The sequence below is a fragment of the Leptopilina boulardi genome, unplaced genomic scaffold (assembly GCF_019393585.1).
Source record: "Leptopilina boulardi isolate dan_hultmark-lab unplaced genomic scaffold, ZJU_Lbou_2.1 LbouV2_40, whole genome shotgun sequence".
NCBI classification, from domain to species: domain Eukaryota; kingdom Metazoa; phylum Arthropoda; class Insecta; order Hymenoptera; family Figitidae; genus Leptopilina; species Leptopilina boulardi.
In genome coordinates, this window is record NW_026137974.1 from 801098 (window position 1) to 822165 (window position 21068).

The 21068-nt window shown below is 30.0% G+C and overlaps 1 protein-coding gene across 5 annotated transcripts in view; it reads left to right on the top strand.

Annotated features, from left to right (window-relative positions):
• Positions 1-21068, top strand: part of LOC127289250 (protein scalloped) — a 186138-nt gene that overhangs the window by 24137 nt on the left and 140933 nt on the right. The window contains exon 2 of one of the 5 annotated variants that reach the window (XM_051317069.1): positions 3909-3980. The exons of the other annotated variants lie outside the window; for them this stretch is intronic. The gene's annotated coding sequence lies outside the window, so the exon portion shown is untranslated. The remainder of the gene's footprint in view (positions 1-3908; positions 3981-21068) is intronic. 5 annotated transcript variants of the gene reach the window in all.

Below are 21068 nucleotides of genomic sequence, written 5' to 3' on the forward strand. Positions count from 1 at the left end.
ATTTAGATTATACAAATTATGTATATAATTTAAAAAATTTTTCTCGAAATCATTACTGTTATTATTATTAACGTATAATGGAAAAATTTTCTCTTATATAAGAATTGATATTATATCTTTCAGCCACAGACATCAAATCGGAAATGATATAGTTTGTAATATTGTGGCTCATTCTTTTGTATTCCTCTTGATGCGTTTTTTATTGGTATAGATACATGTAGTTTCCCTCCTATTGGTTTATATATTGTTTTATTGATTATTTCCTTTTCTATTTGATGTTTCTATAGTATTTTTTATTATTGATTTATTATTCTCTTAGAAAAGTACACACAGTGAATAATTGAAAATTCGGTTTAACATTTACAGGGGATAGAGCAAAAAAAAGGGTTGTTTTTTTATGGTTGTTTTGGATTCTCTATCTTTAGGAGCCACATATCATGGCGCATTCTCCCTCCACCCTCTTTCTAACCTCTTTCTCTTTCTTTCTCTCTTGTTGCTCTCATCCCTCTCTATTCTTGAGAGCTGACAGGGGCTGAGTTATTTCACTGTTAAAATAGTCGAGTGTGCCTTCTGTGTCTAAAGGCAAAAGCTTTGCGCGAGCATTCATACAAGAAAACTCAACGAGAGAGAAGGAGAGAGAGAGAGAGAGATGCAAAATAAAGAAACCTGCCCGCCGACCTTTACACACGCAGCCAACACACAGTTTTCTCTTTCTCTTTATAGAGTATTTTTCATTCAGTTTAAATTTAGTTCGATTCTAAAATACAATTGGAAAATCAGTTCAAGAAGCAAGCGCAAAAGTGTCTTTAAAACGAAGTTTCGTGGTTTTACCTGAATTAGACCTATTCTGAACCTACATTGAACTAAAAATAGACCTTAAATCTAAATATGTCCTACTTTGAACCTGATTTGACCTTAGTTGAACCTAATCTGACCTACATTGAACCTACTTTGAACCTTAATTTGACCAATATTGAACATAATTTTACCTAAATTAAACCTAATTTGACCTACAGTAAACCTACATTGTACCTGCATTAGACCTACTATGAACCTAAATTGAATCAAAAATAGACCTACTATGGTCCTAATTTAAAACTACATTGTACCTCCTTTGAACCTGAGTTGACCTAAATTAAACCTAACTTGACCTACATTGACCCTATTTTGAACCTTCTTTAAACCTAATTTGATCTGAATTAAACCTAATTTTAACCTATACTGAGCCTACTTTGAATCTACATTCGACCTATACCTAAAACATACATTAAACCTAAATTAAACCTACTTTTAACCTACATTAAGCCTACATTGAGAACTTCCAACGATACTCTAAAAACATATATGTTATAAAGCTCAAAGTTGTAAAAGTAAAAAAACAAATTTGTTTATTTAAAAATTTTCAAATACAGCTGTTAAGAGATCCTACTCATGTATATATATATATAGTGAACATTGAAACAATCTTATCAAAATTGTCTCATTTGTGTGACGTAAATTTTGTTTGGCCAACGTCTATTTATTCAACAAATTAGCATTAGTTTCAAATTCGAAATATATCTTGTTATTGTGTCTCATTGTAAATTGACTGAGTATTCAAGTAGCCATATGAATGAATTTTCACTGCAATGCGCGTGGGAATGAATTTGGCAAATGCATTATATACCATTTGATTTGCGTATTTTGGCATATATCTTTGAATTTAGTTGGACCATGCACAAATTCAATTAATTTCTCACACTCCTCGCATCGTTCTGTCAATGACGATTAAATTCAACTCTTAACGATTCTCAATTTACTATATATATATATTCTATCCCTATCAAAAATTGACTACTGGCGCAATACTGGTACCAGTACCCCGCTAGTAACGAACTCTTTCAATTTTTGGTTGAGGTAGTAAAATCAAATCCAAAATAGTATTTTTAGTTTAATTAAAAACTTAAATTTGAAAATTATATTAAATATATAGGAATAAAAGATATAACTTGTTTTTAGAAAGAAAGACAGAAAGAGAGAAAGAAAATTGCTTTAAAAGAGCAAACGCGGCGGAAGTGTTAGAGAGATACTAGAGACAAACTGGTTTTATAGGTGAGTTATCGAAGTCTAGGAAACCAGCAACGGGTGGTGATTCACTGAGTGCTTTTTCATTGCGCATATATATATGTATATGTATATTCAACACCGGTAATAATGGCGCGTTGACGGGTGTTCACGCCCGCCTAAACGCACTTGAACACTTCAAATCGCAAATGAGGACGCCCACACGTAAAACACCCACAATATCTCGCGAATTATGGAAAGAAGAAACGCATCTTCCTTCAAACGTATATATACATATATATATGTATTTATAAAACTCTCCATCATTCTCTCTTTTTATACCTTCAAAACCACCAATTACCGTATATTTTTATTTCTTTTTTTTTTGAAAAATGATCATAAATCTTCGAGAAAAGCATTATTTCATATAATTATGAACATTAAAAATTTATGTTTTTATTTGTTTAAAAAAAAAAATTATTTTACAAAAAATGATAAAATAGGGTATCTTCTGTAGTACCAATCGAATTTATTTACATTTGGGGGTGCCTGACATGAGCCCTACCAGGGCCCGTTTTCACTTTATCCCCAGAACTATATATATATAACTGTTTAAATTTTTTTTCCTGTAATTTTTACACGATTGCAAAGATTTTTATTTTTTCAAGAAGAGTTGGAAAATCGGTCGTTATCGCTCGATTAAATATATATAGAACGAGAGTGTGAGGGGTATATAATCATGTATACATATACAAGAATGGCTTCTATTAGTTGTTAAATGAGGCTCGCCAATATTGTTGTCCGCCTTATGTACCGATGAAATTGTTATTTATTATCGTACCCACTTAGCATTGTGTAAATTGTTCTGATAAATTGAACAGACCGTTGTCCGTAACAGTTCATTAGTCTCGCGCGGTGCGGGGGAAAAAAAAGGATGTATCGTTAGAAAGTTGCGCTAAGAACCCTATCTCTTGCGCGTATAAGATAATATGCATCGCACACTATATATACTCATTATTATTATTATTATTATTATTATTATTATTATTATTATCATCGAGACGTCCGTTACACGAGTATATCGAGTTTATAATTCCGAATTCGATATATTCGATAAATATTTTTTTTTTAAGTAAGAATTTAAAATCAAATTCTAAAAATCAACATAGACTTTAAGTCAAAATTTCAAAGATCTTATTACAGTTCACAGCGAATTAAAAAGTATATTGAATTGATATACCAAAAATAACAAATTGATACCAAAAGTATATCAAATTAATATAAAATTTTTCATTAGTTTGGTAATTTTAGTATCAATTTGATACTTTTAAGTTAACTGTGATTATAAATTAATATATTGTTTCGGGGAAAATAATATTTCCGGAATCTGTGAATTTTCGGAAGAGAAAATCGAAGGCCATAGGAAGTATGATGAGCTGGCAACGCGTGTCCTCGAGATGAAAGAAAGAGAGAGAAACAGAGAATGAGAGAGATAATTTTATGAATGAAGATGACTGTTACCTGATAGAATGCAATTATTTTCGATTAGCGTGCAGTGAAGATAGTGCCCGAGGTCTTATTCCCTCCCCTCTTTTTTTGGCAGCTTGCCAATAAAGCGTAGGTGTTACATGGAACAACGAAAAAGCGTTACGTCGTTATATGCGCCTTTTTTAAAAAAAAAAAAACATAATAATAATAACCGGTCGACGATCCTTGTACCTGTAATATTTACCTTAAAAAAAATTTAAATAATATAAATCCGCCCTAAAAAAATGTATACTATGAATTTTTATTTTATTTTATACAAATCTGTATTATGTATTTGAAAATCAATGACCATTTTTTTTTTATTCTTTCTGTTCTAGGTAAGTTGAGACGATATTTTTCTTATAAGGGGGACAGAGCTCTTTCTCTCTAGGAATCCTGGTAATTTTAGTGTAAGCAATTTTTAACGATATTTTCTTACGTCTTCTTGGTAATTTGAAGTTTGTTGTTGTGTTGAAAAAAAGAAAAAAGAAAAGGCCTTTGTGCGCCAAGGGTATATATATAGTATAATTCGCGATTTGTCTGCCTACGCGCGCGCGCGCCTTCGACGAGATGATTTACGAGGAAGTTTGAACATTGCTCGCAACACTCCATTGAGATTATTTTCCCAGGATTTTGTTTCCTTAGGATCGTCGAATCAAAAAATTTTTTCTAAGTATAACTTTTGAGTCATTTAGATATTTAATACATTAATATAATTTTTTTTTTAAATTTCGTGTAAAATATATTAAATTTTAAGTTTCCCTGTTTCAGCCAGGTTAGGACCAGGTTAGCAAATTTCTAAATATTTGTACATGTTTAGAAATTAGACAGTCTGGTCCTGACTAGGAGTAAGCGGAGCCAGTCAGGGGCCACACTAGGCCCTAGTTTTATTCAGGACGGAGCCAGATTGGAAAATTTGCATATTAGTATTTATATAATAGATGAATCTGAAAATTTGCCAAACTGGCTCAGTGTTGGTTGAAACTAGGGCCCGGTCAGGGCCTATTGTGGCCCCTGATTGGCTCCGTTTCGTCCTAGTCAGGACCAGATTTGCTAACTTCTAAACATATACTTAGAAGTTTGCTAACCTGGCCCTGACCTGGCTGAAACAGGAAACTCAGAGGCTTCCTTACCTGAGCCCTGTCAGAGCCCTGCTAAACTTTTTCTACGTGATCTTTACTATTATTTTTTCGAAATTTTTAAATGTTACAAACAAATATTGACAGATCTTTTTTTCGTGATTTTTAAATGTTATATAAACGGTTGTAATGATGTACAAGAATCGATGACCTACGAAAGTAAGAACTGTAATAAATCAAGTACGGGAAATTGGATGTAGATTATTAGTCACAACATGAAAGTGTGATGGCTCTTTGAGTATTATATGTATATATATATATATATAGTTTCAATGCGGCGCAAACTTCGTGTAATGACATTTACAAAAGCGCCATTGGGAAAGGTCAAGTAGCAATGATGGCCCGTATTCGACTAGAACAAAGTCGTTTCTTCGTTCCGCTCGAATCGTGCCAAACGAGTTAAGAAACAATCGAAAGAGAGCTCTCGCGGCTTGTCGCTCACGAACAATAGAAGGTCGGTGCATTTTGAGGACATTCCGACATTTCCGTCATTTACTAAAGCCGCGCGCATAAACACACTCCACTGTGAAATTGTCGTTATGAAGAAGACAATTCTATTTCAAAAAAAAAAGAAAACAACCCCTTAAATTACATTGGTTTTAAAACATTTTTTTTTATTTTTAATCAATATTTTAACACATCTATAAAGGGAATTTATACTTGGGACTTAAATTCGATATGTAATATTGTTATTTTAAGTATATAACATTCTGAATTTAAGTATATATAAAATACTACCTATTTTAGAATATTTTTTAAATTTAGTATGTAATATTCTTTTTTTAAGTACTGAATTAATAAAATATTCTAAAACAGGTATAGTATTTTATATACTTAAATTCAGTATGTAATATACTTAAAATAACAATATTACATACCGAATTTAAGTATAATATTCAAAAATAAGTATATATATATATTCTAAATTTAATTTTTTTTCGGTATATCGATAACATTTAACTTAAGAAGAAGAAGAGAAAGAATTTCATTATCTATATACTCAACTGGAATCGTCGACTAATAAGGTTTTATTAATCAAGATAAAAGATGTGACGTGTTTGATACGTAGGGTTGAATTCCCACAGCCCCTTTTGGAATCCGTCACTGTTCTCGCTTTTTATTTCTCTCTCTTTCTTTTTCTATCTTGATCTCTCTCAAGTGGACGCGATTTGTTTTATTTGGTGTGTGTCGGCCTCCTCTCTGGTGTTTCAGATGAACCTTTCGTTTTCTCTTATAGTCGGTAGTTTCTCTCAGGACAAAACCCAACTGTGTGTGTGTGTGTCGACTACTGCACTCCTTTTTCTGTTTCGAATTCCCAATGAACTGAAGTTCCAAATTCCCATTCACTTGAATGATTTTTACATCATTCTTGATCTTATCAAAAAAAAAAAAAGAAATATTTTTGTCCTCATTCGCAGAAAATTTTTTTCAGTATAATCCTTGCCAATTTCAACATCATCATTATTCATTAATTTTTCTCAAGGATACAATCGAAGAGCGGTAAAGAAATTTGAGAGGGATTGGAATTTATTGTATTATATACTTATATTGACCCTAGTTGATTTTGACAGGTGTTCTTTTTGAATACATGATGAGGTTCACCTTGGAGAAATATTAAGGAAGGATCTTTAATCTGGATTCGTGAGGGAAGGTTTATTTTTGATTTGTTATTAGATAGAATGTGTAGTGTAAGGATGATCCTTCGTTGTGGGTCCTTAATCGGAAGCATACAATTTTAAAGGCTATATACATGCAATGGTACAATTGAGCACAAGTCCAATGTGCCTATCCAGATCATTAATCATTCTCTAGAAGACGTTCATTGCGTTCGTGCCTTTCTCCCAACCGGTGGCTATAGATTAGTCCCAAGTGTATGTTTGCTGCTAAAATCACACGCGACGCAATTCATCATTGGATTGAACACTATATATAGTGTGCGAAGCTTTTCTGTAATATAAAGGGAGCGGTATAAAGGATGCATAAAATTTCATTTTGTCTAATTACTTGTCTATTTGAATAAATGGAGAAAAAGAAGTTAATATTAATTTTTAGGGGTCAATAAACTTTTTTTTGGTTAATTTTAACCAAGGTAATTAGGTAATACTCATTCCGTTTTTAATATTAATTTTCAGATTCTAAATTTTTACTTAGCTCTTAAAAGAATATTTCTACTAAACAGTTAGGGAATATCCACAGTTTAAAAAGTATTTATGAGACCTAGGGATCTTTTTCCGGTACACGACAACTGAGGTGGAAATTCTAAATTGAGATGATTTTCTCTCTCTCTCCTTCTTTCTCTGCTTCTCTACCTTGTACTATACGTTTCCGTTCATCGCTCGGAGAACCCTCGAATTTTCTTTCAGCGACTTTTTGGATAAAGTATACGTTATATACATATAAAAGTAACTCCAGCCTCACGTTCCTGGTCAGCACATACTCGAGTCCCTTGGGGGATCCTAAGGATTTACCTGTGTGCGCAAGAGAGGTTGTGCAAGATTTATAGTCTGAAGAGGGTCGAGTCTCAAAAACTGAGAGAAAGAGAAAGAGAGAAAGAATCCACCTGGGGAGTGATGGTGCGTTCCATTAAAGAATAAACCTTTGCGGAAAGATGGCCGCGACTCTTGGCCAAGAATCGTTGAGTGAGGTTAGGTCTTAAGTACATAAGCGATGACGCATCCCAAACGACCAACTTGCAAACATCTTTTTTTCTCTCTCTTTCTCTCTCGATCTCTTGATCTTTCTCTCATTTTCTCATTTTTTCCTCTTTTCTCTCTCTCTCTCTTATTTTCGAACTCAGCAGTTTCCGGTCTACACGTAACTGGGTCGTCACTGAAAACTTTCCCACGGAGATTTTTGCCCAAAGAGATCAAGATGCGTTTTTTTTTTTTTTTAAGGTTAAAGCAACATCAACCCTTACCTGTTTTCCAGCTCATTACTGAAAGCAACCGTGCATGGAAAACCACGAAATATTATCATTTTCTTTTTTGTTTTGAGAAAAAGTTATCATAAAACTTTGCCTAAAGATTATTATAATTTCCGCTTTTCCATTCCCTTGACCTCTCGTATATATACGATTTTGATGCGCAATATTTTAATCATCTTCTTGGAAAGATCCAAGAGAGCTTCATCTCTCTCTCTCTCTTGGATTGGAAAACCGTTCGATGGCTTCTTCTTCGTCATCGTCGGTATATATATTTATATATAAAGAGGGGGTTTTGCTCCGATAATTCGCGAACGGCAGAACTTTACGAACCATTTAATTTCGAAGCACCGACGAGACCTAATATCTTAAAGACGCTGCGAATCCCTCTGGATGTGCATTGAGCGCGCAGTTGTATATATATATATATATAATGGTAAAACAGGCTCGCGGGGAATAATGGATTTCCGCGGAATATATTAGCAACTACCACGGGGGAAAAAGATGCTTGTGACGCTGAACGTTTTTCCGCTCCCTGGAGACATGAAAAGCGAAGATATATATATTTAATCCAGGAAGGGGTCGGGGTGGAGGGGATAAAAATGTTTCATAAGACGCACGTTATTGTTATTTCTTCTTTTTCTTTTGCTGTATCATTAACGGTATTTTATATATTTTAAAATTTTTGAAACATTTGAATTAAATTTTAATATCGGTGTTTGTGAGGCAAAATATCAGAAATAATTCTGATAAAAATTCTAAATTATAAAAATATATTTAGGTAAACCAACCCCACCTCAACGTAGGCCCTATACCATATCCCGAAGTCGGGGTGTGGTTAGTTAACCTAGTTTGAAAAAATGTTTTTGTAATTAAGAATTTTTATCAGAATTATCCCCTACAGTAACATCAAATATATATATATATATATATATATATATATATATATATATATATATATTTTTATTTATTCACTAAATGTAAAATAGGGCCTTGGTCAGGGTCTCGCTAGTTTTCCTAGTCTCAAAAGGGGTTTTTGAATAAATTTTTTAAATCGCAAAACGGTTTTCGAGTTTTTGGTAGCAGCCTAATTTTTAATATAATTTTAAAGTATATGATAGGAGCGCAATTTAAGAAAACTAGCGAAACCCTAACCAGAGCCCTACTTTACATCTAGTGAATACTTTATATATATTTTTTTGATGTTAATGGAGGGAATAATTCTGGTCAAAATTCTAAATTACAAAAAAATATTTTTCCAAACTAGATAAACTAACACACCCCGACGTGGGCCCTACTAGGGTCCTTTCAAAATTTCTACACTCAATATTTTGCCTCATCAAATACATAATATTATTTTAAAATTCTTATAATTTTTTGTTTGAAAGTAATATGCTTAATATGCCAAATTAGGGTAATTTATAGGACGTCTGGCAAGGCTCTGAATAGTTATTTTTACTAAATAGAAAATTAGAGGGAGTAAATCAAAATAAAGTTATTTATAGGTCATCTAGCAAGGCTCTGACTAGTTCATAGCTAACTAGACTCTGACTAGTTTTTTCCTAAATAGAAAATTAGAGGGAATAGAACCAAACAAGGCTCTGACTAGTTTATACCTAGACTCTGATCAGTTTTTTTTTATTAAATTACAAATTATAGAGGAAATATAACAAAACAAGGTACTCGATAGGATCGCTAACAAGGTTCTGATCAGTTTTTCCCTAAGAGAATTCAAGAAAATAGGATATTCCTTAAAATACTCTTCAGTAAGATTTCTGTTATAAATCGTTACCGAGTGATAATTTTTTTAAAATTACAGTCACTACTGAATTATTAATAACTATTATATATTAAATAATTCAATTTACAATCGATATATAAAATTATAAATTCATCCTTAACAAAACCAGAATCATGAAAGAAGAAGAAGAAAAAGAAATTGAAAGACTGAATCGAATTGGAAGATAACAATATTATTGAAAGCAATGAGTACCCCTGGTGTGCACCTTGAAAGAGTGTGTTTGTGTCTGTGCGGGAAATGGTTTTAGGTTGTTGGGAGAGAGATGCACCAGGCCAGGAAATGCACTTGACGTATATATATATATATATATATATATATATAAGAGACGCTGTATATGGATGATGGCGAGTGAGAGAAAGAGAAAAAAAAGAGAGAGTAAGGGAGATAGAAACAAGAGGAGTTGAGGTGGAGGCAAAAGAGGGGAAGAGATGAGTCATCAGAGATACGGAAAACCGGTTTACCACACGGCTTGTAATACTCTCTCTTTCTTTATCCCACTTTTGATTCCTTCATCTCTATCACTCCATTCTCTTCATCATCTTGAATTTCCAATCGTATATTATATACACATTAAAAAAAAACCGAAAAGTTAAAGGTGAATTGACACTCTACTACCGTTTTTTCAAACTTCTATTTTGTTTTTTAAGAAATTATCCAAAAATTAATTAGTCAAGTTTTAGTTATTGCAACATAACCTAAAAGTGAATTTAAGTTTTTTTTTAACTAAAAGATTAGTAGAAATCTATTTGAATCAATAACTGTCTTTTTCCTATCAAAAAAATCTTTTTCTGGAACAGCAATATGTTTCTCTAGAATAGCGAAAACATTCGCTGTTTTAGTGAAATATATCGCTGTTCGAGTGAAACTTATTGCTGTTCCAGATAAAGGTTTTTTTCCGTGAATTAATTATTATTTTTAACTAAAAGATTATAGTTATTTCTGACTAATTAGTTAAATTAGTTATTTAATTATTTTGAACTATTTGAAATTTAGATAGAAGGTAATAGAATTTCGATTATATTGTATAGTGTTGTTTTATAGTATTTTCTATAACAATAGGAATATTTTCCTTTTAAAATTCCCGTATAGATTATATTCAATTTTTTCATTTAAAAAGGAATTTAGAATAATTTTCTCATTATAAAAAATGTTTGTTGATTTACGCTTCTAAAGTTGATTATATTAGCCATATAGTGATGTAGGTCACAATCGTGTTGTATATTATGAAGCATAATCATGTTGCGAATTACGCTTATATGTATATATATACACGAAGCTCCCTAAACAATGGACTTTGCGGTGTTATCTCAGTCATTCTCTTTGATAACCTCTATTCACCTTTCTCTATGCCCAGGTAATAACTATTTATCTGTCAATTGTGGAATGATAATGACAGGAATGATCTCTCTCTCTCCATCTCTCGGTTCAAAACCGTCGACTAATATGATTGGCTGCCTATTACGCTAGTCATATACGATTAAATATATACATACATATATATACTAGAAAAGCTAGTAATAGTCATATAGTTCTCGATTTCGAGTTCTATATTTACCCACATAGTGAAATAGGAAATTTTAAGTCATTAGCTTTGTTTATTCTGCAATTTAGCTCCGCGAGATGATTGATTGCTTACATTTCCAAGGTTTCTATTTCAAATATATTTATATTCAATTACTATATACATACATATATACATTTAAATGCAATTTATATTTAGAATTATTTTTTTTTTGCGAGAAGCGGTAAAATTGTTTTTTCAATTTAAAATTATCTAAAAATTATTTCAAAAATTGTATCAAAAGATCTAAAAAAATTTACACAGAGAGAGGATTTCTCCATTTATATTCTATAGTTTAAAGATTAATATATATAGTCTAATCGAGTTGATTCCCAACTGAGAATTGAGACCCCTTGTGGCGCCAAAGTTATTCCGATTCACATTGACTATTATTACTTTTTATATATACATACATATAGTATACTAAAGCAGAACACGAAAGCAATTGTGCATGTTACTGTCATTGAATCACCGCAACAACACCATAAAATTTCCATAGGTCATTCTCGAAACATGACAAATGACAATACACTCTAGATTAATGATGATTCTGGTTTCTTCTAGAATCTAGAATCTATTGGACTCATCGATCAAGACCTTTGGTATTTTCTCTCTCTCTCTCTTCTTCTTCTTCTTCTGCTTCTTCTTCTTGATATCATATATCTAGAAATCTTTTATATCGTTCCACAGATCTTGAGTTCTGAAACAAGGGAAGGTTCCTATACATTTAACGACCCAGAAGAATTGATTATTGATTTATATAATGCTCTGTCATTTCGATTATAGGTTCAATGCCTCCAATTAAAAGATATACATTTATAATTGAAAAAGATTTCCGAGAAAAGTTTAGAAAAATTTCTATTAGAAAATATGAAGTTTTTATACCTAGAAAACGATTTAGGTATAACGTAACCTAAAAACAATTGTTATAGGTTATGTTACCGTTTTCTATTAATAAAAACTAAAACAGGTCACATAATGTTTTTAGGTTATGTTACCTAAATTTTTAGTTTTTATAGATAGAAAACGGTAATATAACGTAAAAATGTTTTTAGGTTATGTTACCTGGTGTCCAACGTTTTTTTTTAAATTTAAATTATCTTTTTCTTTAAAAATACATACAGTTGGACTAAATTTTGTTTTTTCTAAAAAATAAATAAAAATACAATTTTTTTTCTCCTGTAACTTTTGCAATTAATGCGCATATTGCCTTCTTTTAAAATATCCTCTGGCTTCATACACTCGTAAATGGCATATTTCACCGCCGCATATATATACATATATATATATATACAATAGACGCATATCCTCCACGTTTTTCACCTATATATTTATACATCCGTCATGCGTAAAAACCCAAGCAACATTGCATATGCGAATGAGCTTGTTTGCACAAGGCAAGATTATTGCTCTTTGTAAAAAAAAAGAAAAAAAACAACAACAACAAAGATGATAGTTTCACTGACGATTTTTAATGACGTAAAAATGTGTTAAAATGCAATAGCTCGGGAGCAATTTTTCAAATGATAAAAAACCTCACCCGTGACATTTACATATGACTTTTTATTTAAGAGAATTTTAATTTAGCAGAATTTTATTTTATTGAATTTCAATTTAACATAATTAACGAATTCGTACAATTCATTCAATCGAATGTGATTCGAATTTTTAAATGACATATACACAGAAAATCAAAAGGAATTAAAATAAGCTGCAACGCTTATTATTATTATTATTATCGAATTTCAAAGTCCGAATTTTTAATTGATAGAATTTTGGCAACGCCGAATATTTTCATTTGTCCGATAAATTACAAATGGACGAATCAAACAATCAACAGAAAGATTTCAGCGCAATTTTTGAAAATTGACCAATCATATATGATTTTCTTAATCTCTAATTGGTCCATTTTCAAAAAATTTTGCACCGAAATCTATATGTCAATTGTTTGGTTCGGCCATTTGTAATTTCGGACAAATGAAAATTCGGCGTCTTAAAAATTCTGTAAACTGAAATTTTTGTCTATTTAAAAATCCTGAAAATTCTTCCGAACAAAAATTCGGTAGCTAAAAGTTTATAGTTATGTAAATATTTGTATGTAAAAAGAAAATCTGTTAAATAATTCGAAAATTGAAAATTCGTCTAAAAAATAATTACTTCTATTAAAATAGTTTTAAATAAAAATTCTAATTAATGAGTTTTATATGAGAAATTCATGGAACTTTCTGCTCAGCCTGTACACAATCAGTAATAATAATAATAATTATTATTATTATTGCATTTAATTCCGATGAACAGACATTGTAACTAAAACGCAGTTATACGTAATAAAGCGCAACTTGTGTGTAATTCAAGAGAGCAGAGAAGATATTAGATAAAAGCGATTGAACGAACATGTACAGTAGGAGTGTCGAGAGTACCTCTCACAAGAATAGGAAAGGAGTATGTATTATATAGCATATTGTATATATATATATACACGAGACACGGTGGCCGGAAGTGCCTGCTGTTTTCTTTTATCGATTTAAACGAAGCACCCTCGTCTTTCTCTCCTGCGGACATATCGCGCGCGCTTTTCTTCTCGACTCGCGCTATTGGCAAAGCGATAACTCCGGACGTCGACCATAAATCAAACTGGCAGAGTATTTCTCGCGCAAAAACCTCTCCATAGTCTCTTTTTCCCTCTTTCACCTTCAATTTCTTTTTTTTTTTTTTTATTTTCTCTCTCTTTTTCTTTGCGCGCGCCTTCTTCTTTCCTTAAAAAAAAAAAAAAAAAAAAATACATACGGACACTATACATAGTATAGTCTATTTCTCTCGGCAAACATAATCTATCCTCTTTTCTCTCTGTGCTTCTTCAGCAGTCCACACGCGCGCTACTCACAAGATTAGGAAAGAGAGAACACACCGTTTATTTGTACTTGAGAGACCCTCGTTTTCAGTCAGTCGCACCTCTCCGGAAATTTGTTTGTTTTCCAGGAAACAATTAGAAGAGAGAACAAAATTTAGGACTCTAGGCAGTGGTAAATATTAGATAAGAGAGAGAGAGATGGAGAGATGTGTATAGCCATTGCAGAAATAGTTAGAATTTTTAAAACAGAGAATTGGACAGGTTTAGGACAGTTTTCCTAATTTGCAAAAAAAGTGTATTTTAGAGGGTTTTGACTGGAATTTTCCATCAAAATTCAAAAAAATCCATCAAAATTTTAAAGTAGATTTAAAATAGGAATCTGGTTAGGCTGTCGACAGTTTTCTTAGTTTGAAAAAATATTGTATGTTAAGGACTTCCAACTGAAATCCCAAGTGATGGATATTCATTGGATTTAAAATGTCACCTAGTCAGGCTTTCGCCAGTTTGCCTAGTTTGAAAAAAATATTGTCTTTAAGGATTTAACTTTTTAAAAATGTTTTATTTTAGTGAGATGACCAGATATTCCAACCAAAATCCCAAATATGTATAAGATATTTATTATGGATTTGTAATATGGCTCTGTGTAGGGTTTGACTAGTTTTCCTAATTTTGAAAAAAGTGTATGTTAAGGACCTGACCAGTACTTTCAACCAAAATCTCAAGTAATATGGATATACAGTAGATTTAAAATAAGGACCCGGTGTGGCTCTCGACAGTTTTCCTAGTTTGAAAAAATAATGTATTTTAATGAATTAACTTTTTAAAAATATTTTAGTTTTAGTCGGCTGAACAGAATTTCCAATCGAAACTCCCCCCCCCTTAAAAATAATATATACAGTATTTATTGCAGATTTAAAATCAGGCCTTGGTCAGGCTCTCTACAGTTTTCCTAGTTTGAAAAATATTGTATGTTAAGGGTCTGATCAGAATTTTGAGGTTATTTTAAGATACATTGTTAATTTTTGTAATTATTTTCAATGTACAATTAAAAAAGGATATTTTTTGTGGCCCCTTTATTAATTGACGACATCATGAGAGAGAAAATGATTTTCAAAAGGGAATAAAAGCCATGTCGCTAAGATCAAGAGGTCACTAATGAATCACTGTAGTTGAAGTGGATGATAATTGGAAGGAAAAACTTGGAGTCCCTTTTATTGTGACCCTTCGAAAATCTTGTCTTTATATATATATATATATATATGGTAGAGAGGGTGAGAGTCAGAAAGAGAGAGTAAAACCCTGGGGATCTCGCACTTGTTGCTTGAGAGAGAACCCTCCTTTCAGTTGGAGGCAAGTTTCCCTCGACAACTACCACTTTTACTGCCTGGGCGAGACTTGCGAGTATTAAAAGAATTTACGAAGCAATCTTGAGGTTCAATCGTTTCCGGAGTCAAGAGTATTCTCTCTGTGGAAAGAATAGTTTCCGAAAAATTGCAAAAATCACTTTCTTCAAATGGAGGGGGAGAATAAGAGCGTTTTTTAAAAAAAATTATTACTTTTTTTAAATGTATCGAAAAGAGAAATTTTTTTTTTTAATTTTGGGGTCTCTGAATCCGAGATTTATTTAACCCTATCACTGCAGGATTTTGTCATAACCTCAAAAAAAAGCAGAAACACATTTTTTGAGGTTATGACAAATTCTTGAAGTGATGAGGTTAAATGGATCTCGGATTCAGAGACCCAAAAAAAATTATCACACCCCTAGATCAGAAGGGAAATTTTGTTTGCTGGCTGTGTATAGTTCAATTTAAAATTTTTTTTGAGGTTATGTAAAACTCCTGATCTGATGGGGTTATAAGTATAACCTTTTTTTTGTTTGAAAACGTTTAATAGCTTAGTAAAATGAACGATGTGAGGTTAAAATATATTTTAAATATATTTTTTTTGATTAGGTGAGTCTTTTGTGTTTTGAATGTATATGTGTTTTTTTGCACTCATGTAAATGTGACAATAATCGCAGGTGTATATATACGTAAAGCACGTTGCGGGAAGAATACGTGATGCACTAGCTCACACACGTGGTATATAACAATGCAAAACATTTGAGATATCATTTTCTCTTATATATATATATATATGTATATAAGAATAAAGATGAGTATATATATATATACTCATCTTTATTCCACTTGTTGGACTTCATTCTAGAATGATTCACACACTGACTTAACAAAAGACAGAAATTAAACGAGTTATTTTCCATGTTGTAAACATTTAAATTGGATATACATAGTTCTTTCTTTCCTTATTTTTTTATTTTTTTTAAATTAACATATATAATCGCTCACAGTTCAGGAATCTATCCAATTTCACAATAAAATGCACAATTTTAATGATCCCCCTTTTTTTTGTATATTGTGGAAAAAATTTAGTTGAGGAGAAAAATTTATTTTATTTCCATTTTATTTCTACTATATACTATTAATTTTATGTATAAAATTAAATCTAATTTAAAATTTTGAGACAATTTCGAGGTTATATTCGGAAAAAAAAATTCAAAATTAGGTATATATAAGGTTTTAGATTTTTTCTTGGCATAATATTTGCAATTTTTTTCCAACTGTGTTCGAGACAATGCTGTTGGTATATATATGATTCGGAATTATGTTTGGCACAAGTTTTAGAATTATGTTTGGAAGAAGGTTTCTATTTATATTTGGCATAATATTGTTAATTTAAAAGTTATTTAAAGGTTATGTTCGACTAAAAATTAGGTTTTTGCATAACGTTTGAAATTATAATTCGAGGTTATGTTTGGAATAAGGTTTAAGGTTATGTTTTGGCATAAAATTAAAAATTATATTCACACTAATTTAAAAGTATCAAATTGATACCAAAAATATCAAATTAATATAAAATTCAATATAGATTTGATATTTTTGGTATCAATTTTATAATTTTAAATTAGTGTGTTTTGTCATTAGTGATTTTTATTACTAATTTTATATTTATATATATATATATAGAATATATCATTTTTCGAGGACAAATTGCGATTCTAATATTAAATATACTGCTAATATATTGTGAGATTAAAGAAAGAGCTTTATATATATATAAATTTATGAACTATATAAGAGAACTCATTTGATGCAAAGACACACCAGTTTTAGAGTGAGTGTCGTTCCTCGAAAGTTAATTATCTTTACGACGCATTAATACCTCCTGACGTGACAATTATTTGTTGAAAGATTCCCATATTATATATATATATGTATATATATATACATAGGGGTCGGTACATGGCGCCTAGGGAGAAATAAAGCATCCCTCTTCTCGCAACGAGAATATATATTAAATATAATTAATCACGTGGAATTCTAGAATGTCCGTTACCTGTCAAATAACGATATAGTGCAACGTTATTACTCACACACACGCATGTTTCATTTAAAGCGAGTTATTTATATACATATATAGATTATAATTGTAATATATTGCATATTATATTTTATTATATATATTTCAAAAAGCAAATATTATATATTACACTGTTATATTATATACAGGGTGATCAAAACCTACCGGATACCCCAAACAAATTTTCTTTCTAAATCGACTTTTATGATTAATATTATTATTATTATTATGTTTTTTTGTTTATTTTATTATGTTTTAAATTATTATCTCTAAAAAAAATTTTTAACACTTTAAAAATCAATGAAATGCATATTTATTGCATCTTATTTTAAAAATATCCTATTCCTTAGAAAATATAATGTTTCAAATATGTGTCTGACATTTGAGAACAATCCCCCTCGATGGAATAATGGAATATAATTGTTTAATTTAACGATTAGGATTTCTCACGTGGCGAGTGCGAAAAATTACATATACAGATATACGTAGAGGAAACAATGTGCCAGTATAAAGTCAAAGTGTAAAAGCGTGGGCCCACACACTTGAACGTGTGGGAGGGTCGTAAAAAGCCGGAGACACTTTGTGAGCATTATTTTCGCGAGATTATAATCGGACAATTAATCGAGCCCGTTGAAGTTCGTGTCGCCGCTGAGGAATTTAAAACCAAAATTATTTTTTCTAGAACGCGAGAGAAATATCGATACAATATTTGGTTATATATATGTGTAGTACTATATAGTATCACGAACATGATATATGGGAATATTTCCAATATTTCGAAATTGTTAATGAAAAGGTTGGGAGAGAAAGACTTTAGTACTGGGCCAGTAGTCAATTTTTTTTATAGTGACGAGAGAGAAAAAAAAAGAGAGTTCGAAAAACTTTTGTGCAACGCTTTAACGAGAGAACTAACTTGCCATCTGCGAAAACGATCCCAGAAAGACAAAGCGGATTTGAATTTCAACGTCAGATAAGATAATGTCATGCGATACATACGAGAATCTTTTAATATATATATATACTTGGAGGTCTAATACGAAAATATTTTTATGATCAGCGTTTTTTTTTCTGTCTGGCTAGATTATTAATTCTCAGTTCTGTATTGTTTTTGTAATCTTTTCTTTATTTTTTCTTTTTTGCTCTATTATGTTCAAAAAAGAGTTTTCCTTCAAATAATCCTCCCCCAATAATTATAGTCGTTTTTCTCTTTTTTTCTCTTAAAATTAGAAGTGATTTTATCAGAATTCTTCTTACAATCTTTTATTTATTGTCTAAGCTAAATGCCACTGCTATTTTTTTCCACAAATGGCTAAAAAAGTTTTTATAAATATAGATTTCTACTTTACCAACCGATGTTAATTTTAAGTTCTAGTAATAATACATTGTTAATTATTGCTATAAATATATGTAACAATAATAATAACAAGAATAAAAATAATAATAATAACAATAAAAATAATAATTTTATTTATACAAAACAAAATGTTTATTTAAAACAAATCCTTTTTTCTCGATATATATATTGAATTCTGCTAAAGAACGCCAGGCGGCATTGTAATCAGTTCAACGCGTTTCGTGATTGAGGTAAAATTTTTTTTCTCAATGCATTTTTAAAAATGAAATATTAATTTGATAAATTTTGTTGTTTTTAATTTTCGCGTGTGTCTTGTGAGTATAAATTTTTCCGCGAATGTGATTAATAATTTAATAGGAAAAAAAAAATGTACCTTTATTTCTGAATTATATACCTATATATATTTTGAAATATTATGAGGTGAGTTTTTCTAAAAGTCATGGCGGACTAACCATGTGTTAAATTATAATATTTAATTGAATATTTTTGCAAATTATGATTATTTAATTTCAATTTCTTATTGTTGTTGATTTTAATTTTGTAATGTAATTTTTTCCTTTTTTTCATATGTTTCAGGTAAGTCCAGATAACAACACCTATACACATGTAAATCCTCTCAATGAAAACCCTTTGCTCATTTGGTATGATAAATCTAAATATCAATTTAAAATATTATGAAAAATTTTATATTGAAATGGTAAAAAAAATATTATTTCTTAATTTTTTTTTACATATAGATAATATAAAAATACAGATTATATAAACAAAGAATTAAGAATTTATAAAAAAATAAATGTGACAGATTTGTATTCTTCTCATTTCTGTAAGGAAAATAAGAAGTCGAAGAGAAGGGGGGGGGGAGTGTGTGTCTGTTTTCTGGTAAATTCTTTTTCACGTACTTTTCGCATATTCTCACGAAGTCACTCGGAAAGTCGCGTGAGAGATATAATAGGGAAAAAGTTGGCGCGTGACGATAGGATTCACCAAGTATAGTTTGGTAGCAGGTGTACGACACGGTGCTTCATAAATCATATATTTTGCAATATATATATAAACGTAGAATTCTGTTTTTTTATATATAGAACAAAAAATTATTTTCAAATCATTTTTTTTTCACCTTTAGATGACGGAAGGGACCTTATGTCAAAAAAAAGTTTAGGTTATGTTTGTGATTTTCAGAGTGAAAATACTAACAGAGAATCAAGGTGAAAGTATCACTAAACATAACCTAAAATTTTTTTGACATAAGGTCCCTTCTCTCGTGGAATATATTTATTATATATTTTTAATATATGATTAATATATTATTAATATTATAATTTATTATTATTATTATTAATATTATAATTTATTATTATTATTATTATTATTATTATTATTATTAATTATAATTATTATTAATATATTTAATTATTGTATTATAATAAAATTTTTATTAGAAATACTAAATTTTTTTTAACCCCTCTTAAAGAAAATTTTTCAATTACCTAAAATTATTTTTTCGTTTTTTAAACAAAAAAAAAAAGTTGAATTAAAAAAAAATGTAGGGTGTTAAATACTTAATTTTTAATAATCAATTATTTATTATGCAATAAATAGTTTTAATAATATGTGTACCTAGGTAAGTGTTAATTATTATTGGTAATTGAGAAATTTTAAGGGGGGGTTAAAAAAATAAAATTTCAAGTTATAGGATGAGTCAACGAGATATGAATCTTTCATAACTGTACGATAATTAACATAACGACGTACCTTTTGGTAATAGGGCCGCTTTAGATTTTATCTTCTGACTGTTCACTTTAAAAAAAAAAAAAAAAAAAAAAATAACAAAAATTGTCTCAATTTTACGCACGGCATGAAACACACGTGATTTATTGCTTTTTAAAAATATATTTCCAATAAACGCCTAAACAAACATCAATTTTTACTGTTTTTCAATTTTAAAATTGTTTTCTCTTTTTCAATTTTTAAACAAAAAAACACTTTTATCTGGCAAAACTTAACACAATAAAATAATAATTAAAATATTTTTGTTATTACTAAATTTTATTTGTATCTGACAAACTTTGTGTAATAATAATTAATATAATAATATAATTATAATAATACTAATAATAAATACAATAATAATAATAATAATAATAATAATAATAATAATAATAATAATAATAATAATTTTTGTTATTATTAAATTTTGTTATTATAAACAATTTTTTTTGTTAATAAATTTTTAAGTTTTTTAATGGAAAAATAAAAATTGAGATTAAAATTTTTCTGGATGAAATTGTAATGAAAAATTTATAGTCTTTTGAAAGCAGGAGTATTCGCATATATACATATATATGTGTATATATATATATATGACAAGTGGCGTAATATGATATACCCCTCTTATCGCATCAATAATTCAGCCGACATTTCATTATAGTCTATACACACATACATACACATA